The sequence below is a fragment of the Dipodomys spectabilis genome, unplaced genomic scaffold, assembly GCF_019054845.1.
Source record: "Dipodomys spectabilis isolate Male_0828 unplaced genomic scaffold, ASM1905484v1 ptg000467l, whole genome shotgun sequence".
In the NCBI taxonomy this organism is placed as follows: domain Eukaryota; kingdom Metazoa; phylum Chordata; class Mammalia; order Rodentia; family Heteromyidae; genus Dipodomys; species Dipodomys spectabilis.
Window position 1 is genome coordinate 92,713 of NW_024871144.1, and position 22,345 is coordinate 115,057.

The window sequence follows — 22,345 nt, forward strand, 5'->3', positions numbered from 1 at the left end:
TTATTTTCTCTGCTTTGGAAGATAACGAGTGACTTCATAGTTCCTTTTGGGGAAAATTAAAGTCGTATTTCAATTTTTTTTGGTCGAGGGGCTTGAATTCTGATCTTGGGTACTGTCCCTCACCTCTTCCAGTCAAATTGAGCACTCTACCACTTTCATTACAGCACCACATCCAGGTTTTTGTGGCTAATTGAAGATAAGTGTCTAATGGATTTTCCTGACCATGCTGGCTTTGAACCACAATCCTCTGGTCTCAACCTCCTGAGTAGATAGGATAACAGGAGTGAACAACCAGGATCCAGCTCATATTTGCATTTATGTGCACTTAATGACACTAGACAAATAATCGAAATTTGAATCAAATGATGACATTACAGCTTTTCAGAAAATTTGAGGTAACAATAAATAATCCCTTCTTTTCCATGTTGTTACATTAATGACTCATGAGCTATGGGACTCTTAATTTAGCATCTTCTGATGTTCACATATGTGAACTTAGTATAAATAAATGTTAATAGAGAAATAGAGAAAGATTTTTTCTTTTTTTTAGCGTGAAAATACTGTACAGAGGGGTTACAATTCCATGAGCAATATAATGGGTACATTTCTTATTAAGCATTGTAGCCTCCTCCATTGTTTCCCCTTCCCATCACTTCCCATCCTGCCCCCGTCCTCCCACCTAATCCATTTCCCTCCCTCCCCCCCTCACCAAAGTTGTAAAATTCATTTTTCGACATAACGACTTGTACATCTCATTGTTGCAATGGGTCCACCTGTATCCCTATTTAATCGATTTGTTTTTCCCTTACCCTCCACAAATTACACCAACATCATATACAGTGAAAGCAGGGGTTGTACCGTGGGGGAGGGACATACAAAACAACAAAGAAATAATCTTATAAATATGTTAGAAACTATTGCATGAAAGAAAAAAAATTGAATACATATCTTAGGGTTCATTTCCCTAACAACTTATCTAAACTTTTCTGCTTGACTCAGACATATACTAGCTACTGCAAATAAGGGAAACCATGGGACCTATGTTTCGTGGGCATGGCTTACTTCACTTAATATACTGTTTTTCCAAGTCTTTCCATTTCCGAACAAATGGGGCAATGTCATTCTTTCTGATGGAGGCATAGAATTCCATTGTGTGTATATAACAATTTATGGGAAGAGTCTCATATCTAAAATATACCTGGAACTCCCAAACTTAAATCCCCAAAAACAGCTCTTCAAATAAACAACTACCCAATAAATAAGTGGGCTAAAGACTTAAAGAGAAACTTCTCTGAAGAGGAAAGAAAGATGGCCAATAGACACCAATGAAGAAATTCTCAAGCTCCCTAGCCATAAAAGAAATGCAAATCAAAACACCATTGAGATACCACCTCACCCCAGTAAGAATGGCTATAATCAAGAACTCTAGTAACAACAGATGCTGGAGGGGATGTTGACAGAAGGGAACCCTACTGCATTGTTGGTGGGAATGTAAACTTGTTTAACCACTTTGGAAAGCTGTATGTAGGTTCCTCAAAAGACTCCACGTAGAGCTCCTCTATGACCCAGCAAAGACTGAGATTTTTAGAAAGCAAAGGAGATCAGATATGATAGAACAACATTGAGTGTGATACAACTTATCACAGACATTAAGAACTAAATTAAGTGATTTAGAATGCTAAAGGCTATGAGGAATAAGCCTAGTTGATAACTAGTTCTTCAATAACCAAAAATGATTCCCTAGAACAGTTTCTAGTATAATTTAGTTATTATTATCATTTATTTCTTTCATCTGGATTTATTCCTTCACTTCTTTCACAAGTATCAATTAGCCTGTGCATTTTAGTTGCCATAACTGAGCAAAAAGATTTCCAAATCTCACTTATACTACCCTTCCCATTGTGATTAGTAGTGACCACTCAATAGCCTGAAATCTTTGAATTTCACCTGATATCTAAGCACATTCCTGACATTAATTGCCATGACTATTAACAAAACGTTTTTTTCTCAATGCAATATTCTAATGTAGGTAAAGTACATGAATTATGAACTATTGATAGGTCATAGTTGGAATGAGCAATTATATATTGCAAGTATAGGTCCTTTATTTGGCATTTACTAGCTAAATGAATTTATGGCAGTCCTGGGGCTTCAACTCAGGGTGAGGGAAATCTTACTGAGCTATTTTTTTTTTTTTGGCTCAGGCTAGCACTCTACCACTTGAGGCAGAGCATCACTTTTTTCTGTTTATGTAGTACTGATGAATTGAACCCAGGAGTTTCATGCATGCTAAGCAATCACTGCACCGTGAAGCCACATTCCCAGAGCTCTAAATGACTTTTTGAAGATGGCATTACTTTTTCATTCTATTATTATGTATTATAATTTAGGTCAGGTGGTACAAAAGGAAGTGAAAAACAATACTAATTCCAGTACACCTGACATTCCTATCACATCCCTAAGGAAGTACAGTGTTAAGATCTGCAGGACTCATAGGGCTTTTGCATGTGACATTATTATGTAAAAAAATCATTAACAGTCATTTCTAACATCCATAACATTCTGCTTCCACTTTCAAGGTCAAGAACTAAATATCCAAGCCTTTTTATTGATTGGGTGTGTTTCCTAGGAAGGAAGACAGAGGATGTGGATGGTGACAGTGGAAAAATATGTGTATTGGTTCCCTGTCCACATTTTCTACCTTTTAAAAAAGTGCTACTGAAGAACTCCCATATCTACTTGACTATGCTGCACAAGATCCAGATAAATGAAGACATTTATGCCGGTGGATAGTCACATATATTAACAAAATCCAGTTCCTGAAAAAAAGTTACTAGTATAAATTATTGTCTATAAAATGGTTTCTTTTCCTAGCAAAACAAAATGTAGTATTAAATGATTACCCCAGATTTCTTTGTGATTTTATGCTGTCTCAGTATCAAAATGTTCTCTAATTCCAGTAACATCCAAGCATAAAAGTCATGATTTGAAGATCTCAGTAGTTTTAGAAACAAAGGTACATAATAGCTTCCTTCCTGCAGAGACATGTGATGGTAATTATGATTGATTGTATTGTAGTTCTCTTCTTTTTCCTCTTTATCTCAAGTGGTGCATATCTTGGCATATTACTCTGTCCTGCATCAGCTTCTTGTAGGTGAGATTTACCTCTACTCTGCAATGTCAAGATGGGTCATGTGTCTTACTTTAGCTTACAAAAAGTAATCAGAAATGATCAAAGACTATTTCTAGGGGAAGATTTCTATCGCATTGTCTGTGTCTAAGAGCTAACTTCTTTTCCCTTAGCTAAAAAATAGCATATTTCCACAGGGTATGTTCTTTTTCAACATATACACTGGAAGAATATATCATGTGAAATTGATACAAAACTCAAACACAGCAAGAATAAAGCTAATATTAGAATATGATATTAAGATATTAGTTTCTTACCATTCTTGTATACCTTTATGATAGTTGACTACAGCACACCAGAATTAAACAAATTCTAAATAAGAACTAAACAAATAGATAACACTTCCTGTTTAAAGCTATTATTTATTTATAAATAAGCATTCTTTATGTGATCACTTGAGGGGTTAACTTGTTCTACAAAGTGTTTAATCACTCTAGAGCATGTATCTAATATCCACAATCATTATCCAGACCTTGTGAGTGAGATGAGGAAGAATAAAATATCTAGATTTCTCCTTCTCTTTTCCTCTTCTCCTTTTTCTAGTGTGAATTCGCATCCTTTCTCCAAATTCTTCTATTAATAAAAGAAGCATGTCACATTGTGGATATCAAGCAAAAGGCTGCAAAGCCAGAATTTTATTCTTTCAGAAATAGATGAAGTAAATCAGAGTGGTTCAAGGAAGAATAAAAACATGACTTTTTTCCCTTTCTGGCTTCCACCATAGAGTCTGAACATGACTGTAAATATCTAATATGCCACTTGCCTTGCATAATTTTGTAAAAAAAATATATTTTTAAATCAATAATAATTTTAAAAATTAAAAAAAATATTTTTAAAACAAAGTAATTTGTTGGTTGCTTTTAGGAGGCATGAAATAAGACTGCATTATCATTGTGTGAGTTGAGAGGCTAAATTTTATCAGAATCTAAACATAATGAAAAATAGATGATTTTAAGATAAATAGCTTGTAGGTATATTTTTAAGGTGACATACACACAGAAACATCTCTTTCTTCTGATTCAACTTCAATAAGCAGTTCATTTATTCAAATAGCTGTGTTTCTTTCAGAAATAGATTAGACCTAAAAAAGTTAGAAGAGAACCAGTATTGGGTGGTGCATTCTTTAAAAATAGCAATCAAATAAATATTAACCATAATTCCAAAATACTAACAATCAAATTCTCTTGAAAAAAGGTTAATTTCTTACTCTAAACAGGGCAAAAAGAAGGAGCGATATCCAGTCTATGCCAGTCTCCAAAGCCAATTTAGTTAAGATCTCTTTTAGAGTCTGATTCATTCTTTCTACCTGCCCTGAACTCTGGGGTCTATACGCACAGTGCAATTTCCAATCTGTCCCCAGTGCCACGGCTATTCCCTGACTTACTTTTGAGATGAAGGCCGGTCCATTGTCCGGCCCGATGGTGGATGGGAAGACATACCTGGATAGGATTTTTTCCAGGATCTTCTTAGCCACGATGTTAGCAGTCTCATGATTTGTTGGGTAGGCTTCAACCCATCCTGAAAAGGTGTCTACAAAAACTAGCAAATATTTATATCCAAATTTTCCAGTTTTAATTTCTGTGAAGTCTACTTCCCAATACACACTTGGCCTATTTCCACGGAAGCAAGTTCCTTTTGTAACCGGCTGATTAGGGGCATTGGTGAGCTGACAAACTTTACAATTTTTAACAATGTCCTCAATGAGTTAATTTCCTTGCCTAATTTTTACTTCTGAGTGTCAGAGCAAGTCCTGCCTTCTTCGGGTTCCCATTTGAGAGATCCGATGGATTCTCTTAAGAAACCCCTTGACCAATCTTTGTGGCAAGATAAGTTTCCCCTCACCAGTTTCTTACCAGTCTTTATTTACTTCTCTGTCTGAGGGTTTATAGGGCATGGGAATTTTCTTTATCCACTCCAAGCCTTGGGAGAATTGGGCTCAGGAGTCAAAGCTCATGGCCCTGGGTCTACTTCATCTCTGGGCTGGAGGGCCGCCTCCTTAGCTGCCTGATCGGCCAGGTTATTTCCTTTGGTTATTGAATACGTTCCCTTTTGATGGTCAGGGCAGTGCATAATGGCAATATTTGCTGGTTCCCAAAAGGCCCGGATGAGGCTTAAAATTTCTTATTTGTTTTTAATAGCCTTTCCCTCAGCTGTCAGCAGCCCCGTCTCTTGATAAATGGCTCCATGGACATTCACTGTTGCAAAAGCATACCGACTGTTCATGTAAATATTTAGTCTCTTCCCTTTTCCCATTTGTAGGGCTTTTGTTAGTGCCGTTAGTTCTGCTCTTCGTGCAGACATTCCCCAGGGGAGTGCTTCTGCCCACACTATCTCAGTGTCTGTGGTGACTGCTGCTCCCACGAACCTTTTTCCATCTCGAGTGAAATTGCTGCAGTCTGTGAACCAGGTATGCTCGGCATGCGATAGTGACGAGTCCAACAAGTCTGGCCTCTTTTCCTTGGCCCGGTCTCTCTTTTCAAGCTCAATTTCACATTCTCTGTCCTTCCTTTCCTGTCTTTGCTCCTCTGTCTGTCTCTTATTGTAAACCTTTTCCCCACTGCTACTAGATCCCTAATAGACTTTTCACCAAGTCTGTCTGGAGCCTGCAACTTTAACTTTATGTCTGGTGCAGCTTGATTTATATAGGCAAACACAATCATCTGAGCCTACTCCTGGGTCTCAAGATCATATGGGGTATGTTGACTAAAAGCTTCCGTGAGCCTCTCAAGATGTGCTGCCAGACTTTTACTTCCTCCCTGTCTAACATCATAAACTTTTGCCATATTAGTAGGCTGGCGAGCAGTCGTCGTGAGACCTGCCAACAGAGCCTGGCGATAGATGAGGAGTTGCTCCCTACCTTCAACTGTATTGTAGTCCCATGTTGGTTAGAGCTCAGGAAAATAGGCAGCGATTAGGGCAGGATCCATGATGGGTGCTCCTGTGGGGCCAGGGACATGTTTCCGAGTGGACTCTAGGATACAGTCTCTCTCTTCCATGGTAAAAAGGACCTGCAAAAGCTGACTACAATCATCCCAAGTGGGCTGGTGAGTAAAGAGAATAGTTTCAAGCAAACAAATTAAATCCTGGGGCTTTTTAGAAAAGGGGGCATATTAGGTGCACCAATTGTATAGATCACTGGTAGAAAATGGCCAATATTGGATTTGCTGTCAACCATCTGCATCCACAGGACCTACGGTGTTTAAGGGAAAAGCGCTACATTATAAGGGGGGTTGATCCTACAGCGTCATTGGCCCCTCAGAAAGTTTAAGAGCAGGTGCTGAGGGTTCGGCTGATGGTTCCATAGCTCCCTCCTCCTCTTGAACATTCTCAGTTTCTGCAAAAGGAACCTGGGAAGGGGACTATGGGGGAGGAAACAATTCTTCTTCCAAGTTATCTCCCTGAAATACTGGGGGGGGGGTACAATTTCTTTTTCTTAGTTTCTTTTTGTAAGACTAGGGGGCTAGATGAGCTGTTGCCCATGGTTTCCTGTCTTGTCAGTGGTACAGTCAAAAAAAAACAACAATAAATACTACAAACAAAACACACGCAGGTCTGACAATTACTAAGTGGAGATCTCCCGAATTGGTCCGCTGACTCCTGACACTGGGGGGTTCCACACCAACCCATGCCCCACAGCAGAAAGATCCGACCTACAGTGGCTAGTTAAGCCTCGGTTAGGAGGCACTCTTTGCCATTTCTGGCCCAACACCAAATCGAACCATGCCCCACAATTCTCACGGCATGGTTCCAAGGACCCCTACACCACAATTCACACGGCGGGTTTCCAAGGACCCCCAACCCACAATTCACTTGGTGGGATTCCAAGGAAACCCCTTCACAAGAGGATCTGGGAAGTCTCCCAGTTGCTCCATGGTTGTCATGCAAGCATGTCTGCTTTAACATAGCTTTTCACAGTATGAATCAGAGCAGCCAACCTCACAAAGGAAAACGAAAGTAAAACATACAACAACAGGGCAAGACAAATTAACAAAAACAGCACTGTTTTACATTTGGAGACTGAGGTCTCATGGGTCTTTGGGGGAATCCTGGATAAGCCCCCACTAATATGTTGGGCCCAGGTCGCAGAACTGCCACCAAGAAGACCACTGAGAGTCAGACTTTACAGCTGTTTTAAGGTTTTATTTAAATGGGCTGCAGCTCAGGCCTCATACTACACTCTGACACAGCAGAGCCTAGGAAGAGAGCCCCAAGCTAAAGATTTGCAGGACTTATAAAGGCACACAACCAACCAGGTGGTTGGATTACCACCACGTGTTGCTCTGCTAATTTGCTGATCTTAAACAAGCAACAAGTGGTCACTGCCTCAAGACTTTAACCCTTCACTAGCTTCTGAGAATAAGAAAAAGTTGCCACCGGCTTTGGACACATGTATGATGAACATACTACTAAGGGCCTTGCATTAATGAAGTCTTGAAATTCTAAATAATATTTAAATAAGAAGCTCCCTATATTTATTTTCACATTTGAGGATTACTAAGTACCAAAGTTATGTAGAAGGCTAGGATAAGAATATGGAAATGAAATCTGTCTCCTAATATCATAAAGATAATTTATGTCATTTTGAGTTACAGTTTCTAAAGTAATACAAAATAAGTTACAACAGAAACAAAAATACAATCTCCTATCCTACCTAACTTTCCAACAGAAATTAGAGAATCCAGTAAACATACGGACATCCCAGGATGGTATAGGATGTTATAAGATCACTAGATGGTGAAAAAGAAGATAACAAAAATGGGTCCACTGGAACAATGGGAAACAAATTCTATACCTACTAATTGTGATACAGCTAGAAAATAGTTTCCACTATGCTGAGTCTTTGATATTTTAGGTTTGTTAACACAATAACTTTCCTTTCTTAGGAAATGACTGCTTATTAATACTCAAGTGTTTGCAGCTTATAACCCAGCAACAAATAATGCTTTTAAATGTAAACAAGCATGATACTAAGAGGAATCAAGGCTACTTTCATTGATATACATTATAAATAAGAATGATAGGGCTGGGAAGGTGGCTCAGTGTTAGAGCACTTGCCTTGCCTGCATGAGGCCCTGGGTACGACTCCTCAGCACCACATAGGCAAAAAGAAAAAAGCCAGAAGTGGTGCTGTGGCTCATGTGGTAGCGTGCTAGTCTTGAGCTGAAGAGCTGAGGGACAGCACCCAGGCCCAGAGTTCAGTCCACACGACCGGACCAAAAAAAATTTTTTAATAAAAAATATAAAATAAATAATTAAATAAATAAGAATGATCTTGGGGAATAGTCAGTCTTGAACTTTTTCATACCTTTCCTCTTCTCCAACATGAGAAGTCGTAGTCTACATATGTAAAACATTAATAAAGGATTTATACATTTTCTTTTTGTTCACACTAAAGCAAATACACTTTTCCACTTTGCAAGCCTGACTTTGAAAGAGTCAGACCCTTACCATTATTTTACATACAAAAGTTTACTGCTTAGGCTTAGTTGTTTTCCTGCCTTAAGGTATTTCTCTCTATTATTTTGGTAACTATATAGAAAAACAAGGTAAATCCATTAGCTTATGTTGGATTGTTCAAAGTCAAGCTGACTTCAAGCACATTTTTCTGTTCCCTTCTTCACTGCTAATTAAAGTTTAATTATTGCTCTTTAAATGATAACAAAAAGGTGATACTTTAACGTATATTCTCATTGGAACCAGTGAAAACAGAACTGTCTGCGTTTGTTTTACTATTGTTTTCAAGTATTTTCCTTGAATATTTTCATTATTGCCTTTGTTCCGGTCTTCTAATCAAGAACACAGGGTTACACAAAAAGGTCTTCCTAAGGAATAGGATATTAGGCAGAAAAAAAAATAGATGTACAATTAAAGTATGTATTTTAACATTTATGTCAAAATATTTATTTGTAACTGTTTACTTTTAAATTTTGCTGGTCATGGGGTTGAAATCTTGGCATTGATGCTGTCCCTCAGCAGTTCAGCTCAAAACTAGTGCTCCACCACTTGAGCCACTGTGAGTTTTCTGGAGGCTCATGGGAGATAAGAGTCTCACAGACTTTTCTGCCTAGGCTGCCTTTGAACCATGATTCTCAGCTCTCAGACTTCTTAGTAGCTAGGGTTAAAAGCATAAGCCACTGGCACATAGCTACATACTTATTTTTTAAACATTTATGAAGTATGGAGTGGTAATCCCAATGTAATGATCAAGCTACATTATATCCGTTAATTTCTGCATGTAACATTTTAGTGAGAATGCTCAAAAGTTATCTTCTGGCTGTGATGAAATATCCATCTTTAACTATAATCACTTTGCTTCTTGTAGTATAAAATTAATATATTTACTTTTGATCATGGAAGTCCGCTAATTAAAGTTATATAAAACATGAATTGTAAAGTGAAAGAAATTCATGGTTCCTTTACTCGTTTTAAGAAAAACTTATGCCTTTTATTTTCAATTATATTTCTGTGGGAATGTGTAACATTCATTGATTTAACTGTTAAAATTGATAACAGTTACATTATATAAAGTTGATTCAAACTTGTATTTGAAAATTGCACTCTTAGCACAAATATACTTTCACTTTCTCCTAACACATAATTAAAATCACAGTATAGCAAAGCTTGGTGTTAGCCATTCATGTGTAGAATCCTAGAAACTCAGGAGGCTAAGACCTGAATGTCTTAGTTCAATGTCAGTCCAAACAGACAAAAATGTGAAGTTATCTCTAACTATCCAGCCAGAAGCAGAAGGTAAAGATGTGGCTCAAAGAATAGTGTCATCAGCCATGAGCAAAAAATACAAGGGAGACTATTAAAGGGAGAACATTAAACATTGAGTTCAAGGCCCAAAAATGGCATATACATACAAGACAACAACAAAAGTACTATGTACATCAATAATGAAGACAAAATAGTAGAAAAGATCATGAGAAATGTTGTGTAAACATCTGGAAGACAGAAATCATTTGACAGAATTTTGATTCATGAGAGGGAAAAGTTACAGTCTCATTTGTACAATCTCATTGTAGTCATTTGTGTTGAAACCTGTCTATTGGGTAACATGTGAATGAGCAGACTGGATTACCTGACATAGCAGACATTGCCTGTGACTATGCACCATTCCACTCTGTAAAAATCTAAAATAATGCTTGTTAATTTAAAAAAAAAAAACTCATGTTAGAGACTGCTTGGATCACACCAAACTGGGGTCCTTACTTTGAGGCTTCAGACCAGTGCTTTTATTTATATCCACTCCTCTTTTACCCCTCTTCCTTTGTGCAGATATACATTAGTTTGCTGGCATCAAGCCAAGACTTTGAACTTGATTCAGTTACAACTCATTTCACGTACTATCTATGTTTTAGCATTTTCTTAATAATCCCCACCAGAAAACTCTTATATTCATGTAAACCCACTATAGATAACCTATGTAGATAAGGGAGTATTGGTATACATTGTCTCAGGCTCTCATATGTAAGTTTGCTCCCTAATAAATCTGTGCTACACTATCTCTTTTCCTTCATGGCTTTTGAGTCTGACTAATGATTGATTTGGCTTGATGTATTCCCATTTATCTAAACTTACTTTGAAAGTTTTCTCCTGTGCCAAGGAGCCCTCCTCGTTTTTCTCCTAACTCTTCCTGTAACATTCTCAAAGTATCTGGACTTACATTGAGGTCTTTGATCCATTTGGAATCAATCTTAGTACAGGGGGATATATAAGAATCTAACTTCAGTTTTCTTTGTACAGCCAATTCTGTCAGCACCATTTTTTAAGAGGCTGTCTGTATTGCATCCTGTGTTTCTTACTCCCTTATCAAAGATTATGTGACTAGAGGTGTGAATTCCATTTCTGGTTCTTCAGTTCCGTTGTATTGATAGAATACTGTGCTTCCATTGGAAAGAATGTCATTACCCCATTCCTGAGGAAAGGGAAAAACTGGGAAAAATGATATTAAGTGAAATAAGCTAGATCCAATTAAATACATGCTGCATGGTTTTCCTCATTTGTAATAACTGGACTATGTCCATAAATCTGCAAGTTAATCCAATAGATAGTAAAAGATAAATAATTACACTTGGACATGGTTAACTAACAGCACTCTAAGCATTCACATGGCAAGAACAATGGAAGCTATTCTTAAGAGAGGATCACAATGGCTCAATACCCATGGTGCATATTACAAGATAAATGTTGCTTATTGCAATGAATTCTAAGAATCAATCGTACATGTGAAATTCATATATCTATATATAATTTTAATAGATGTCATAAAACAACTGACTTCTCTGTAAACTCAACAGCAACATTCTAAGTTTAGAAGATAAAATTGAAAGTTTTCAACACATAAACTACACATAGGGGAAAAGATGGAAGAGAAAAGATAAGATGAAAAGTAGAATAGCTAACTATTGAAGAAATCATAAACAATTTCCAAAACTATACAACAGAGCTTGGGTACAGCTTAGTTGTAGAACTAGACTAATATATACAAGCCATGGGTTATATTTCCAAGAAGGCCTAATAATAAATTAATAAATAGTAGTAACACAATAATTACTTGAAATAAACGCTTTCATATTAGAGAGGTCTGAATCCTTGAAAAGTAAACAAAATATTTTCAATTCTTGTACCCAATGACATGAAACTACAAGAATGAAGAGGAAATAGTTTCCCTTTTCTATCCTTTCTTTCCTTTTCTGTTTTCTTCTTTTCTTTTTTCCTTTGGCACTACTGGTGCTTGAAGTTGTTAAAGCTCTAACCACTTTAGATTATTTTTCAGGCCAAGCCTCCCTTGAGCAATGATCTTTTACCTATGGCTTCCACAAATGTGAGATAATAAGAATATTATATTATATTTAGCTTACTTTGGTTTTGTAATTTCTCACGATTTTTTTTTTCGAAACTGTCCCTGATATCAGCCTTCTAAATCTCTGCTTTCTAAATAGCAAGGTATATTTCACCTCAAGCTTGGACCCAGACTATTTTTCATTGTAAACATTCAACATTGACTTCTGGTTTATAGATATCATTAAGTTTTATTGAGGTTTTATGATGTTATTCGAAGAACACAGAGATGTCCCTTGAATACTTTTCCCAGTTTCTTTAAATTTTTATAGTATGACATCACAAGTAGGACATTAATATTTCACAAGTACCTTATGCAGACTTCAGTAGTTTTAAATATTTTGTGCACATATTAACTCCAATATAATTTTATCAACTCGATATGAATATACCATATTTACAGATATGTTTCTTTACAAAAAATGTGTCTGTCTCATGATTCCTTTTTATAATTAAACCCACTACTTCTCTTTGACCCATCCCCAACTCTGTCATCCTGGAAACCAACACATTTTGTTTCTCTGACTTGTAGGTCATGCAATAAATAAGCTTTTAAGATTGCCTTCAAATATATGATAGATTATTCCCAGTTATTTGTATGCCTTAATATTTTATTGTATTCACTCGAGTTGCCTTTTGGCTCTGTCATTATAGAATGTAGCACAATTCGTTTCCCATTCACCTGAAGAAAGCCTGAATTTATTTCCATTTCTTTGACTGAGGAAATAATGCTGCTATAATCCTCTGTGTTTTAGCCTTTGGGTGAATGTTATGTTTTATGTCTATGAGACAAAGCCTGAAGATCTTAATTCGTATGCTATGCTGTTGTTAGTTGCAAATTTCATATTCTAGGAAGCTGTAGAAATCTTTTCAGAAGTGGATTTCCCATTTGACATTCCTGCCAGCATCCAGTTTCTCTGTTTCTTGATAGCATTTAGTATTGTCATTATTGTATTATGTGAAGTAATTCGCATCCATGTTTTATGAGGTCATTTTAGTTTTAATGTGCATTTATTTGATGACTGATGATGTTTTTCTTGTGCTTATTTTTTACAAGATATATTATGCTGGTGTCTAATTGATGTTTTTAACATTAGGTTTTGAGAGTTCTATGTAGAGTCTCGATTTGAGGCATTCTTCAGGTATAGGATTTGCAAATATTTTATCCTTGATGAGGAGTACCCTTCATCCTCATCGTCATCATCCTCCTCCTCCTCCTCATCATCATCATTATCATCACTATTAGTATTACTACTATTAATTGTACATGTATGTGTGTTCTTGGGGCTTGAACTCAGGGTCATTGAGATTTGTTGCAGTTTGTTAAAAAATTACCCTTTGAGTCATTCTTTACTTCTGCTTTTTTGCTGATTAATCAGAGATATGATTCTCAGGGACTTTATTTTGTGGGCTGGCTTCAAACAGCAATACTCAAATCACAGCCTCCTATGTAGCTAGGATGATATACATGAGCCCTCTGCTCCCAACTTCTATTCACTACTTGTATATGAGCTTTCACAGACAAATTTTTTACACTTTCATTGAGTTCTACTATATCAAGTTTTGCTTTCCCATAAGTTTAATGCCTAAGTTAAGAATGCTTCATCTCCAAAATTGTCAAGACATCTTCCTTTGCTTTACATTTACATGACTCTTTTTGTTTTATATGCCATGTATTAATCCTGCTTGAAGTTAATATTTGAATAAATTGTTATGTTTAAGTCAATGTTCATTTTTTATTCTTCCCAATACTGTCTAACCTATCACCATTTATTAAAGAGACTAATTCCACAAATGTTTGGTTTTACTCCTTATTAATATTCCTTGAAAGTAATTATATGGACTTAGTCAGGTGCCTTACAGACCCATTGAGTTCTGCACTCTTTCCTCTACAAACGTAACAATTTTACACTAACACCTTTAATATTGGAGAGAGAAATATATTCCAGTTTATAGTCATTTGTCAATGAATCAAAGAGTGCTGGTCAGCTGTTTTTAGAAAATGTAATAAATTTATAAATATTAATGCCAATTAAAAACTAACCTTCCTGAATAAGTTATCAAAAAATCCAAATACATATCTCTGTAATAATATAACAACAACCAAAGAACATATGGAAAGATCATATCATACCTAGACATTGCATACATGTAGTGATTAGTGGAAATACAAGCAACAATAAGATAGCCCTGCACAACCAGTATGTAGAAATTGGAATCCTTATACCTTGGTGCTTCACACTTAAAGTGATATAGTCAGTTTGATAAACATATTGGCAATCATTAAGATATTACATATAGAGTTGCCCCTATGGTCCAGCATTTTCAATCATAATTTTATATACAAAATATATTTCAACTTATGTCCAATGAGACACATGTACAAAACCTTTTACAATAACATATAATAAAATATTGAAATGCGCATTGAGGACGTTATACAATTATACATATGCATACAAAACAATATGCTCTATCAATGAGAAAAATTTACATGGACTTACTTACTTGGGAAACACTAATATTGCATGGGAGAAATGGATAAAATAGACTACATTTTCTAATTATATGAGCTTTTTTATATTGGCACATCTGTAGTGGTAGACTATGAAGTAATGGTTAGTCACGTGGATGGTAGGTTGAAATGATGACAGGAAGTGACTACTAATAAATATTGGAGTATTTTGAGAGGGCAGTGATAATAAAATATTCTAGAACGGAAGGTGACGTTCATATTCCAACTCTTTGACATTCTATGAATGTACTTTATCGAAGAATTACAGATTACATTTGCATTAACCTTAGGAAAAATTTTAGAATAGTAGTGGGTGAATCTAAGTGATAATTAAGAATTTAAAATCACAGAATTCTGTAATGGATAAGTTTAGTATGTTGGTGAATAAGACTATCAAGAAAATATGATCAGTGGCATATCCTCTGAGTGACTATATATGACATTGCAAGTTTATGTAAATTTAGGGATGAGAAAGGATTGAGATGAATAAGGGATAATGGACCTCAAGGTGCATTGTATTAGCCATGAAATGTGGCTTAGTGGTAGACTGTTTGTCTTGTATGTATGAAGCCCTTTGTTTGATTCTTCAGTACTACATAAACAAAAAAAGCTGGAATTGGCACTATGACACAAGTAATAGAGTGCTAGCATGAGGAAAAGAAGCTCAAGGACATTGTCAAGGCCCTGAGTTCAAGCCCCAGAACTAGCCCAAAATAAAAAGATGCATTGTATTAAGCTGGGCACTAGCAGCTCACACCTTTTGTCCTAGATGCACAGGAGGCTGAGGATTGAGGTTTGAAGCCAGCCCTGGCAGGAAAGTCTGTGAAAGTGTTATCTCCAATTAAATCTCAGAAAATTATGAAAGTGCTGCTGTGCCTCAAGTGGTCGAGTTCAAGCATTCATCCAAAAGAGCTCAGGGACAGCACCCAGAATAAGAGATCAAACCTCAGGAGAGAAAAAGAAAAAAAAAACCTCACTAAACACTATTCATAAACTGCTTTATCAAATAGCAAATCCCATTCAACTAATTAAAGTTAATTAAAAATATGATTAGAATAAAATATGAACCATTTTGGGAACAAGATATAGATAGAATTGAAAGGTTGTTTACAAGGGAAAGTAAATTTTATATCACCCAGTTTGATTTGAAATTTGTTCTTCAGTCTTCTTATATCATTTATGAAATTGACAATATTGCCAGTTACTGTTTAATTTCCTTGAGGAACAGATTGTATTATGCTGTATTTTCATAGAAAACCGTAGAGGTGATTTTTTGCCTCTTTTTTATCTCAATTGTGAAAATACCTTACAGAATGGTTACAATTACATGGACAAGGGAATGAGTAAATTTCTTATCAAACGTTGTTGCCTCCTCTTGTTTCTCCTTCCCATCCCTTCCCATATTCCCCCCCAGGCAAGTTGTACATTTCGTTTTTCTACATAAAGTCTTGTCATCTCATTGTTGCAATGGGTCCACCTGTATCCATATTTAAACAATCTATTTTTTCTCTCCACATCACAAATTAAAACAACATCAAATACAGTGAAAGCAGGGGTTGTATCCTGAGGGAAGGACATACAAAGCAACAAAGGAATCATCTTATACATATGTTAGAAACAATTGCAAGAAAGAAAAAAAACATTTAAATCCTTATTTTGGGTTTCATTTTGTGTAACATCAATTTATCTGACCGTTTCTGCTTGTCTCAGAAGTACATTAGTTATTGCAAATAAGGGAAACCATGAGACCTATCTTTCTTTGGGCTTGGCTTACTTCACTTAATATAACTTTTTCCAAGTCTTTCCATTTCCTAGCAAATGGGGCAATGTCATTCTTTCTGATAGAGGCATAAAATTCCATTGTGTATATATACGATATTTTCTTCATCCATTCATATACTGAGGGGCATATGGGTTGGTTCCGTATCTTAGCTTTGGTAAATAATGCTGCAATAAACATAATTGTGCTGATACCTTTGTTTGTGATCATTTGGGTAAATGCCCAAAAGTGGGATTGCTGGGACATAGGGGAGTTATATGTGGAGTCATTTGAGAAAACTCCATACTGCTTTCCAAAGTGGTTGAACAAGTTTACACTCCCACCAACAATGCGGTAAGGTTCCCTACTGTCCACATCCCCTCGAGCATCTGTTGTTATTAGAATTCATGATTATAACCATTCTAACTCAGATGAGGTGGTATTTCAATGTTGTTTTGATTTGCATTTCTTTTATGGCTAGGGAGGTTGTACGTTTCGTCATGTGTCTTTTGGCCATCTTTCTTTCCTCTTCAGAGAAGTTTCTCTTTAAGACCTTAGTTCATTATTTATTGGGCAGTTGTTTCTTGAGGATTTGTTTTTGGGGGATTTAATTTTTTTGAGTTCCAGGTATATTTTGTCCGTTGTATGGCTAGTGAAGATCATCTCCCAATCCATGGGCTTTCTATTGATGTTCCTAGCTATGTCCTTTGCCATGCAGAAGCTGTGCAATTTCATGCAATCCTGCCGCAGACCAGGCTCTGTCGGGACCACGGAGGACACCTAGGGGAGGAACCTGGTATAGGATGGGGAGATGGCAAACAGACAACTCACACACTATAGGAGTGGATGCTGAGTGTGATTTAATGCAGAGGATAACAAACTTTTATAGCAAAAGTCTCCATGAGAAAGGGCAAAAGGCTACACAATCTTGCTGCATGGCTTCATTTTTGGGTGGTCACCAGCTGGTCACCTGATAGGCACTTGTTTCCGGCTTATCTCTAAGAAATACAACGATTACTATGTTTGTCACCAATTAACCATTACCTATCTTTATAGAGGCCTTAACTTTCCCATAAGATCTTTCCTGTTTCTTCTTTAATAGTAAACCTCAAGGAGACCTAGATCTAGCAAGTCTCTTAGTAAATAAAAGAGAGTAGCAGGAAATTCTTTCTCCTAAATAGTTATCTCAGCAATTGCCATACATTCTTTCTGCTCTAGCTGAGCCTACAGCTTCTTGTAAGTCCCTTACAAACAATTCCTTCTGCTGAAGTGACTTCGTGAAACCCCCAATACTTTTATAATTACTTATAACTTGTCTACTAGCCTCCATAAGAGGGGTTTCAGGGTAGCACTTAACTCTGGTGAGTTAGTCATATTTTTTAAGACACTCATAAGATATTGGAGTCATCAACACTCTTAAGAGAGAGCTTTGAATAAAGGAATGTTGACAATGAGTAAGTACAAAGAGCAGTAGAAGCAGTAAAAGATTAATAGGCACTCTTATGAGGAAAAGAAAGGCAGAAACACATCTTTCCCAGGGGTTTGCCAGCCTTTCCAGGAGTAGGCCTCTTAGAAGCCCTATTCTCTGAGGTAGACTTCAGTGAAGTCCCAAAACTCGGAGATAGGTCTCTGTAAAGCCCCATTCTCTGAGGTAGACTTCAGTGAAGTCCCAATACTCAGAGATAGGTCTCTGAAGCCCCTTTCTCAGGTCTGAAAGATGGTTTCCCATGCTAAGCAGACTCCACTGGAGTAGGCGTGGCACAATCCCATTTGTCCAACTTTTCTTTAATTTGTTGTGTTTCTGGGTCTCTATTAAGAAAATTTTATGGCCTGTGCCAAGGAGACTTAGGGCATCTCCTATTCTATCCGGTAATGTTTCCAGGCTGTCTGCTTTGACTCCGTGGTCTTTGATCCATTTGGAGTTGATTCTGGTGCAGGGTGATATATAAGGGTCTAGCTTTAGTTTACTACAAGTGATTAACCAATTTTGCCAGCGCCATTTACTGAAGAGGTTGTCTTTCTTCCATTCTATTTTTTTTAACTCCCTTATCGAACATTAGGGGGCTATAGATCTGTGTGTTCATTTCTGGGTTTTAAATTCTATTCCATTGGTCCTGAGGTCTTTTCATTTGCCAGTCCCAAGCTGTTTTGATTACTATGGCATTGTAGTTGAGTTAGAATTTTGGTATTGATATTACTCCAGCACTGTTCTTTCTGCTAAGGATCATTTTCGCTATTTGTTGTCTTTTACTGTTTCATATGAATTTGTGGATTGCCTCTTCTATTTCCTTGAAAAATGAGGTTGGAATATTGATTAGTATTGCATAGAATTTGTAGATCACCTTGGGATGTATCGCCGTTTTCACGATTGTGATCCATCCAGTCCAGAAGCATGGGACATTTATCCACTTTCTAAGTTCTGTTTTGATTTCCTTTTTCAGGTTTTTAAATTTTCATAATAGAGGTCCTTCACTTCTTCGGTTAATTCCTAGATAATGTATTTTTGGTGGCGCTATTATGAATGGAGTTGCCTTCATGATTTCACCAACGCTTTCCTCATTGTGGTCATACAGAAAAGCCATTGATTATTGAGGGTTAATTTTATATCCTGCTGCTTTGCAACAGTTTTGAATCAGCTTCAGTAATTTGGGAGTGGAGTCATGGGATTCTTTAAATAGAAAATCATGTGGTCTGCAAAGAGGGAGAATTTTACTTCATCTTTCCCTATTTGGATCTCTTTTATGTTTTTTTTTGGGGGGGGTCCAGTCATACGGCCTGAACAATGGGCCTGGGAACTGTCCCTCAGCTCTTCAGCTCAAGGCTAGCCCTCTACCACTTGAGCCATTGTGCCACTGCCAGCTTTTTTCTTTTTGCCTATGTGGTGCTGAGGAATCAAACACAGGGCCTCAAGAATGTTAGGCAATCACTGTACCACAAAGCCCCCTTTCCAGCCTCTCCCTTTTATGTTTGCATCATATCTTATTGTTGTAGATAGACATTCTAATACTAAATTTAAGAGAAGTGTAGTGAGTGGACATCCTTGTAATGTTCCTGAGTTAAGAGGAAATGGCTTTAGTTTTTCACCATTAATTATAATGCTGGCTGTAGGTTTGTCATATACAGCCTTTATTGTATTGAGGAATGTTCCCTGGATTCCTAATTTTTCCAGAACCTTCATCATAAAGGATTTGTTGGATTTGTCAAATGCTTATTCTGCATCTATTGAAATAACTATGTGGTTATCCTTGCCATTTGTTGATGTAATGAGTTATATTAATTGACTTGTGTATATTGATCAATATTTGCATCCCTGAAATGAATCCTGTTTGATCGTGGTGTATGATATTTTGGATGAATTTTTGATGTCAACTGCTCAAAATTTTGTTGAGAAGTTTTGCATCAATGGTCATCAAAGAAATGAGTCCATAGTTCTCTTTCTATGATGAGTCCCTGCCTGGTTTTTGGATGAGGGCTATGATGGCTTCAAAGAATGATTTTTGTAGTGAACTTTCTCTTACAATTTCATTGAAGAGTTGGAGGAATGTTGATGTGAGCTCTGCTTTGAAGGCCATGTAGAATTCCGCTGTAAATCCACCTGGTCCTGGGCTTTTCTGAGATGGGAGGTCTCATTGCTGTTTCTATTTCAATGCTTAATATGGGCCAGTTAAAATGGTTTAACTCATCTTGGTTGATGTTTGGCATGTCAATAATTGCTAGAAAAAGATCTATTTCTGCCAAGTTCTCAAACTTATTAGCATAAAGGTTTGAGAAGTATTCCTTTTAATCTTCGGAATCTTGGTTTTTTCTGGGATGCTGTTTCCATTCTCATCTCTGAGTTTATTTATTTGGGTGTGTTCTCTTGTTTTTTTGATAAGATTTGCTAAGAATCTATAAATTTTGTTAATTTTTTGGAGAACAAACTCTTGTTTTGTTGATTCTTTCTATGTTTTTATTTTGGATTCTAATTCGTTTGTTTCTGATGTAATTTTAATTATTTCTTTCCATCTACTGAATTGGGATTTATCTTGTTGCTCTTTGTCAAGGAGGTTCAGATATCTCACTAAATTGTTGGTTCCAGATCTCTCCAATTTATTGATTTAGTAATTAAGAGCTATAAAACACTCTGAATACTGCCTTTGCCGTGTCTAAAAGGAGGAAGTAATTTGTGTGTTCATTTTTATTTTTTGTTTTTTGGCTTTTTTTAAGTCCTGTCGTGGGGCCTGAACTCTGGGTCTGGGCACTGTCCCTCAGCTCTTCAGCTCAAGGCTAGCGATCTACCACTTGAGCCATAGCCCCACTTCTGGCTTTTTTTTCTTTTTGCTTATGTGGTGCTGGGGAATCGAACCCAGGGCCTCACGCATGCAAGGCAAGCGCTCTACCACTGAGCCACCTTCCCAGCCCCTCATTTTTGGTGAATATCATGAATATTTGAATTTCCTTTCTATGCTCTTCCATGACCCACTGGTGTTTCAACAGTGTGTTGTTCAGCCTCTATTTGTCACAGGACTTTTTGGTGCATTTTGGTGTTGAGTTCTAATTTTATTCCCTTCTGGTCTGAGAGAAGGCAATTTAAAACTATAATGTTTCTGAATTTGGACAAGTTTGATTTGTGACCTCAAATGGTGTATATTTTGTAAAATTTTCTGTGAGCTGATGAGGAAAACATGTATCTGATGCTACTGCGTGAAATATTTGGTAGATATCTGTTAAATTTAATTGATCCATGCAGGTGTTTAGATCTGCAGTTTCTCTGTTGAGATTTTGCCGAGTTAATCTATCTAGTGTGGATAGTGGTGTGTTAAAGTCCCCTACAATTAATGTCTTTGGATCTATGTGAGCTTTGAGGGAAAGTAGTGTTTCTTGGATAAATCTGGGTGGTCTTTTGTTTGGAGAATAAATATTTAGATTTGTAATATCCTCCTGAATGGGAAATCCCTTAATTAGTATAAAACGACATTCTTTATCTCTTTTCACTAATTTTAATTTGAAGTATATTTTATCTGATATTAGGATAGAAGCTCTCACTTGTTTATGGGGGCTATTTGCTTGGTAGATTTGTTACAGCCTTTCACTTTCAAAATGTGTTTGTTTTCATGGGAAAGGTGTGATTCCTGAAGGCAGCAGATAAAAGGATCTTGCTTTTTAATCCAACTAGCCTTTTTACGTGGCTTAATTGGAGAGTTAAGTCCATTAATGTTGAGCGTTAGGACTGAGAGGTGTTTGGGAGTTCCTGCCATGTTATCCACCTTCTGGGGGCTGCGGCAACTGGGTTCTTCCTATGGTTCTTGGATTCTCAGTTTGGGTGCTGTTTCTTGGCCTTTATTGTGATCTTGTTGGTTTTCTATTTGTAGGACATGTTTAAGTAGCTTTTGTAGGGCTACTTCTTGGGAAATATATTGTTTCAGATTGTCTTTGGTATGGAAGGTTTTTCTTTGACCTTCGATTATGAAGGAGAGTGTAGCTGGGTAGAGTATTCTTGATTGATAATTGTTTGTCTTTAGGGCATGGCATACATCATTCCAGGCTCTTCTTGCTTTAATTCTCTCTGCTGACAAATCTGAGGGGACTCTAATTGATTTCCTCTTATAGGTGATTGATCTTTTCTACTTGACAGTTTTATGGATCTTTTCCTTGGTCTGAATTGATACTGTGCAGATTATAATGCGACATTGCCATGTCCTGTTCTGGTCTGGTATATTTTGGGTTCTAAAAGCTTCTTCTATCTGAATAATCCTAACTTTTTGCATGTTTGGGAAGTTCTCTGCTAGGATCCTGTAAAACAAATGTTCTCGACCATTAACTTCTGTTTCTAGGTGCTCCTTTACAAACATTATCCTCATATTAGACCTACTGATGGTGTCTTCCAAATGTTGAATAGATCTATCCCATATTCCTTGGATTTGTCTTGGATAGTAGTATGTTATTTCTCTATAATATCAAGACTGTCTTTAATCTCCAAGATTCTATCTTCTGCATGGTTTAACCTACTGTCATGACTTTCTACTTTGTTTTTAATTTCTTTTCCTTCTAGTTG